Source organism: Cololabis saira, chromosome 8 (assembly GCF_033807715.1).
Source record: "Cololabis saira isolate AMF1-May2022 chromosome 8, fColSai1.1, whole genome shotgun sequence".
NCBI classification, from domain to species: Eukaryota; Metazoa; Chordata; class Actinopteri; order Beloniformes; family Belonidae; genus Cololabis; species Cololabis saira.
This window is the reverse complement of record NC_084594.1, coordinates 43,501,481-43,508,916: the sequence shown is the minus strand read 5'-3', so window position 1 is coordinate 43,508,916 and position 7,436 is coordinate 43,501,481.

The following is a 7,436-nucleotide window of genomic DNA, read 5'->3' as shown; positions in this document are numbered from 1 at the left end:
ACATTTATGAAGATATTACCGTATTTTCCGCACTATAAGGCGCACCCAAAAGCCTTTAATTTTCTCAAAAACCGGCAGTGCGCCTTATATATGATCATTACGGTAATTTCTGTTACTGTAGTCAGGGGGATTGTGGGTAATGTAGTTGGTGTCGCCGAAGTAACGACGCTAAAAACGTCAGGAATCGTCACAGACGTTCAAGACAACAGCAGCGACGCTGACTCGCATAATGGAGACTTTGACGAGACGGAGCAAAGCTGGTTTTCATTTTGTTAATAAAGTTTGACATAAGGTACTTTTCTTCTAGTTTTTTTTTTTTGCATTTGCTGTAGGATTTTGTAGCATTTCCTGTAGCGCAGCTCCATCAGGTAGATACGTAACTCAACCCCAGCCACTATAGTACGGTATTTTACCATATATTTAGTGCGCCTTATAATGCGGTGCGCCTTATATATGGAAAAAGTTTTAAAATACATAATTCATTGAAGGTGCACCTTATAATACGGTGCGCCTTATAGTGCGGAAAATGCGGTAGTCTCCTCCTGGTCTTGCATCTCGCCATGTTTAGAAGAACTTCCTGGACTCAAAAGACCAAGATTCCTGTTCCTTTTGATGGGGATATTCCATTAGGCGTATACATGACCAAATAATATTCGGGTTAGAAAAGGAGGAACCCAGGGGTCATTTTCGGGTTAAAAAAAAAAACGGAATATGAGCAAATTCCGGTTATTCAAAGGGGTTATTGGTGTTTACATGGCCATGCACAACCGGGTTATTGCTAGTATTCCGGTTAGAAAAGGGTTATTGACTGCAGGTAGTCAATGAGCAGCGTCCCAGACGTTGAGCTGGGCCTCGGGGAAGGTGCACACACGCCGGCCCGGGCGTCTAACACTGGCCCGGGGGAGTCAGACGCCCTGCGTGCTGACACGCACCTCTTGATTGCGGTGAACGTGGCTGATGAGTTTCCAGCTTGATTACTGGGCCTTCATTAGTCAGGCTGTGAGCTATGGTGACTCCCGGAGGTGCTGTTTGGCCTCTCTAAGCACTGCTACATCTGCGTTAAGCAATTATGTTGACCCTGTGGTAAGTGTGTGTGTGTGTGTGTGTGTGTGTGTGTGTGCATCCAGAAACGCACACAAAGTCCTGTACGCACACTCCTGTTTTCAGTTCTTTATCTTCCTCTTCTTCTAACAGGCTGAATGCGAGAGTTTCTGTCTGTTCTTTCTTTCGGAAAAACAACCTGACTAATAGAAAACACTGATAAAATGTGCTTACTTCGGTCTTCCTGTGTCTCTTGCTCAACTCTGTTCGTCACCGCCGCATATCTGCGGTACCGTCTGGGTTGGGTTGGTTCTCCATCAGGGGTCCGGCGGCCGTCACACGCAGGGGACGTCCCGGCTGCGGCCACAGCACGCCGATAACACGTCCAGCTGAGTGGACCACAAGCTGCTCTCCCTGTGGACACAGTCTCTTCCTGTTTGGCCGGTGATGCAGGTGGAAGGAATTGCTGTGGAGATCTTTGTGCTGAGCTGCATGTTGATCTTCAACATGCTATTTTTAGACCCGTCCAGCTGCTCCTGAGCGCTCCCACCCCTGAAACCTGCAGCTACCCTTCACAAATGCATGACACGAGCCGTCCAGAAACAGCTGCGGCGCAGTTATCTGAGAGGTTGCGCTCCGTTATTTATGACAAGATCATTTCAGCCGTTATCAGGGGCTGGGATTCCTCACAACTCGGGGAGATTTAGGCCAGAGGTCTGGAGCGTCCGGTGCTGCAGAGATGAGTCAGAGTCCAGTCATGGCAGCACCTGAGTTTACTGCCAGTTCAACACTTGTGGTGAGCTGTTCTCCCGAAGCAGGACGTGCTGGGACGCACCAGGACGTGCCGGGACATACCAGGACACGCCAGGACACACTGGGACGCACGTTGGCTCAGCACGTCCAGCGTGGCTGGCAACCGCTTGTTCATCAGAGGAACAAACTTCCAGTTCCCAGTGAAAGCGGCCTGCTGTGTGCGCATGCGTCATCGTGGCATCAAAGACTACGTTCATACTGCAGCTCCCAAGTGACCCAAATCCGATTTTTGCTCATATGTGACTCAGATCTGATTTGTTTATGACAGTGTGAACAGCACAAGTCACATGGAATCTGATCTTTTCAAATCAGATTCAGGTCGCTTCCATATGTAGTTCTTACGGTGGCCGAGACCCGCCATTGCTGAAAATAAAAGTAACGCTGCAAACAGAAACCGCTGCAAACGCCGGTGCAAATTAAAGAAACGCTGCAAATAAAAATAAACGCTGCTGAAAATAAAACGACGCAAATAAAAAAGCCACAATGGAAGTGAATTACCAGGGACTATTTTTGCTGATGCACCAGTGTTTTTTACGTGAGAGGAGAAGTCCCTGACCACCACACACAGCTTCAACTTCACATTCATCCAAATAACTGTTACCACGCTTTAGATTATTCTTGGAATTATTATTAAGGATAAAAACAACAAAAACAACAACACCTTTCACATAAAAACACCGGTGCATCGGCAAAAACAGCCCCGGGTAATTCACTTCCGTTGTGGCTTTTTTATTTGCGTCGTTTTTTATTTTATTTGAAGCGGGGTTTCTTTATATTTTCAGCCTTTCTTTTATTTGCAGCGGCGTTTCTATTTGTTTGCAGCGTTTATTTTATTTGCTAAGCGTTTATTTTATTTGCAGCTGCGTTTGTTTCTGTTTGCAGCGTTACTTTTATTTTCAGCAATGGCGGGTCTCGGCCACCGTAGGTTCTAAATCGGATACAAGGTCTGATGTTTTGCAATGCGATCTCAGTGTGAACAGCCAGGTCGGAATTAATGCGACTTTGACGTCACTTGAGAGCGATCGTTGTCACAATCCCAGCACTCCTGACTCCGAGTCGGCATCCACACACACCCCTCTACAGACGAGCCAGCCATCGCTCCACAAAAAGCCATTATTAAAAATGTGGCTTTCTTTCTCCTCCTTCTCCTCTTCATTAACACTTGCTCACAGTTTCGTCGGCTTCCACCACACAACAACTTCAAAATATACCCATGTACGCTCACTTCTGTTGCCTCCATGTTTACCGCCGTACGACGGCGTGCTGCGTGTGACGTCTTTGTTATTGTTCCTCTGCGTCAGTTCAGGGCCGCGATGCGTTCACACTCCAGTCTGATATAGGACACATTTTAAAAGATAATGTGAACAGCCACACAAAAAAATCGGATATGGGGAAATAGGAATTGAGCATTAAGGCCTGCAGTGTGAACGTAGTCTAAGGAAAGATTGGTGGAGCTTTGCATCAAAACCACTGCTGCTTCCTTTTGGGGCTTTGTGGATGTTTATAAGTGGGCACCAGATACTCAAGTGCTGCGGCCAACACAGCCATCACCCTCAGTTTGTTGTCTGAATTATTTAAAAGGGGGCCTTACCACCCGGGTGGACACAGTAATGTTGTATGCTGTTCCACATTAGCCGTGGCGTCCATTTCAGCAGCTCTCCATCCATTTATTGACGTGTGTCCTCCATCGATCCAAGCAATGATTTGCAGTGCTATCCATTACCCATCTGTCTGTCCCTGCTGGCTCTTAAATGATCCATGGGCTTGGGCTATTAAGCGAAGTAGTGGTCAAGTCCAAAGGTTGGCGTTAGCCCGGACTGGAGGAGAGCGGTGTTGTGTGTGTTACGGACGGTCGCAGCTGCTGGACGTGTTTATGAGGGGACCCCATGAACAAGCCTGAGTTTGATTTAAAAATGTCCGCATTGGTCCGAGTGGACGGATCAGTCCTCGACATTTCTGTTGGCAACAACAATCGCTGCGTCTGTGCCGCACAGCATCCAAGAATGTTGCTTCTAATGACGCAAGATCTAGTTTTCCACTCTTTCTACATGGTGACATGATGGTTTATGTGCCGCTACGCCTGCAGGCATCTGTCAACGCGTGACATAACATTTCCGTCTCGGTATTTTCAGTAGCAGTGACAGCATCAACAAAAATACCAACAAAAGTCTAATTCCATCTGTGTAGCGTTTCAGGTCTAAACCGGTTCGTATTTTCCCTGAGAAAATCAATCATCCACACAGGTCATTTCAATAAAGGTGATCAGCTTTTAGGGTTTCAATCAATGGCCTGGGAAGATTAGTGCGGCTGTGTTCTTGTTGTTATCTTTGTACTCTGTGGTTAGAAAACAAAAAAAACTTTTTTTAGACTCTTATCAGAAACAAGCAAAAAAAAATATTTCAAAGTGAGATTTGGAAAAACACCAGAAATGAAGTTTATCTCCTCCAAGTTGGAAGAAGATGGCGTTATTTCTCTTTTACTCAAATGTAGCAGGAAGGCCCAACCCTTTAAAGCTTACTCATTCATGTTGTGCACTTTAGGTATTTAAAATCGAGGCAGACTGACATATAAAACCAAGAAACTGTTAGTTTTACATAGTTTGTGTATTAAATTTACAGCTTTTATTTATCTATTTATTACATAAACCTCTCGGCTGCTAGAAAACGACAGCGATTGAGTGACAGGACACAGATGTTCTCTCTCCTAGTGAACCAAATCAACACGTTTTCCTGAGAACCAGATCGTTGTCTAGACTTCCACATTGAACTATTTTTTTTTTAACATTTATTAAAACATGTTCCTTGACAGAGAATTTTACACAGTGTGTCAAACATACAGGACTGTCTCAGAAAATTAGAATATTGTGATAAAGTCCTTTATTTTCTGTAATGCAAAAATGTCATACATTCTGGATTCATTACAAATCAACTGAAATATTGCAAGCCTTTTATTATTTTAATATTGCTGATAATGGCTTACAGCTTAAGAAAACTCAAATATCCTATCTCAAAAAATAATATAATCGGCAATATTAAAATAATATAAGGCTTCCAATATTTTAGTTGATTTGTAATGAATCCAGAATGTATGACATTTTAGTTTTTTTAATTGCATAACAGAAAATAAAGAACTTTATCACAATATTCTAATTTTCTGAGACAGTCCTGTACAATGACCAAGTAGACCAAATGAAATAAAGCAAAAATACGTAGACACAGGATAAGGTGAAGGGGTATCTTCCAAGTGTTAGGACTGTCACATTCAATCTGATCATCTTACATTCATTCAGTTAGGTACTTTATGACAGGTGTCCACTTCTCTAAATACAAGTCCATCCGGAGTCGTAAACGTGTGGTTATGCCTTCCATACAGTTCACGGCTTTAAGTCTTTGAGTCCATTGGTGAAAGGTCGGCGGATGAGGTTTAAGCCAGTTCACAGTGATTGTTTTGTGGGCAATTATCACAAGAGCCCTAAGCAGATACAGATCATTATTTCCCAGTCCTCTTGGAAATGTACCCAGAATCAACTGCTGAGGATCGACCAGTCTGTCCAAATTTAAGACTCCACGTATTTCCTCCATCACATCCTCCCAGAATTTCAGCAGTTTGGGGCAATCCCAGAAAATATGTGAGAAGTCTCCCACTAGGCCGCAGCCTCTCCAGCAGAGAGATGGCCATTTTTTGTCATGTTGAACTATTTTAAGTCTGATTAGTGGCCAGTACGGCCACTAATCTGTCGGTGGCTGCCGGTGTTCTGTCCATTTCTGCTGCTTTGTCGAAAAATGCTACCGCCGCATAAACCGATAGCATCTGTCTATCGATTTTTGCCACCCTATCAAAAAATGCTACCTAATGGTTTTCTACCTTTGTAGAGCTACAATTCTACTATGTTTTACTCCCTAAACCACTTTCTTTCCCCCAAGCGGTCTTTGTCGCTTGCCAGGCCGTCATTGTAAATAAGAATGTTCTTAATGACCTGTCTAGTTGAATAAAGGCCAATGACTGAATTAATATCAAATAAAGCGATAGAATTGTTTTTTTTTCTCTTTGTCGTATAATGTTCACAAAGTGTAATGCAATTCATGTCATGGGTAGTTTATTTTGAAGGATCAAATACTCAACATCCAATATTATCAATTTTAAATCAATATTTCAGGGGTAACATAATTTGTTAGTCCAGTAACATCCTATCAAATAATGCTCCCTTTGAGGATGTCACCGTTAACAGCAGCGTGGACTAGCCTCGCCACCCGTCCCTTGAAATACGGAATTGTTACGTAATTGGGAATTAAAAGTTGCGTTCCGTATTGAACCAATACGGACATATATTATGCTCTTATTTATTTATGTCATAATCTACAGGTGAAGGTCGGAAAATTTGAATATATTGCAAAACGTCATTCGTTTCAGCGAATTCAACTTAAGGTGAAACTAATTTATTATTTCCCACTACATTCAAAGTGAGATATTTTAAGCCTTTATTTGTTATAATTTTGGTGGTTAGGGCTCACAGTTTATGAAAACCCTAAATAAACAAGCTAAACATTTTTTTATATTTTACGAAATCAATAAACAATTCAATTATCAAAATGATAACACATAAAGGTTTAACATATATTGCTTTGCATGTAATGAGACTATGTAATATATTAGTTTCAACTTTTCAGTTGAAGTATTGAAATAAATTAACTTTTACACCATATACACTATTCACCATACTTTTGCACAAACATAGCATAGGAAGCTATTTCAAAGAATAATATATATATTTCTATGCAGTTTAGAAGTTTTGGGGATGTCCCTTTTTTTGGCGTCTGTGCTGCTGAAATCGGGGCGTCCCTTATTTCTATTTCTGAAAGGTGGTAACCCTAGCATGGACTGAAGGGATGCAAGAAATGATGGGCGTGGCAGTCAAACTTTGAAAATCGACTGTACGCGTGCGCAGAACCACAAAGTTGCAGTTCTGGACGGGTAGCATGGACTGACAGAACACCGGCCCTCGTGCACCAGCCTGATCTCCACATGCATGGATCCCCTCATGACCCCCCACAGGTACTCTGACGCAGTCATGCGGCCATCCCAACCTGTTCTGACTGCACGGCTCCCGCTCAAACACAGGTTCTCTTCCATCTGACATTTTTGAGGTTTTCGCTTCACAACAACCGCGTTACTTCAAGCTGCTTCAAAATAGTGGAGGTGGGTCATTTCTCCACAGCAGCAAAAGCATGATGAGAGTCTTAATGCTTCACAGTCTTGTGAATTAGGGCCTGGGTTTTCTGAGTGAACTCCTAAATCTTCCTCTAAGAACACACACTTTTGAAGAAACAAAGAAAGCGCCAGCAGCCAAACACGGACAAGATGGATTCATATGTATTCATGAATTCAGTCTGGAAAGTCAAACGGAAGCACTATGATAATCTTGCAGTAATTGCATTTTTCGCTCCGAATGTTTTTTGGCAGAATGGAGGTTCACATCCTGAGACGTGCAGCGTGGGGTGGTGGTGTCAGTGTCACAGCGATACACTCTCCCCCCCCAGCTCACGGGACGGGTCAGCCCCCACCAGGGTCAAGTGCTGGTTACG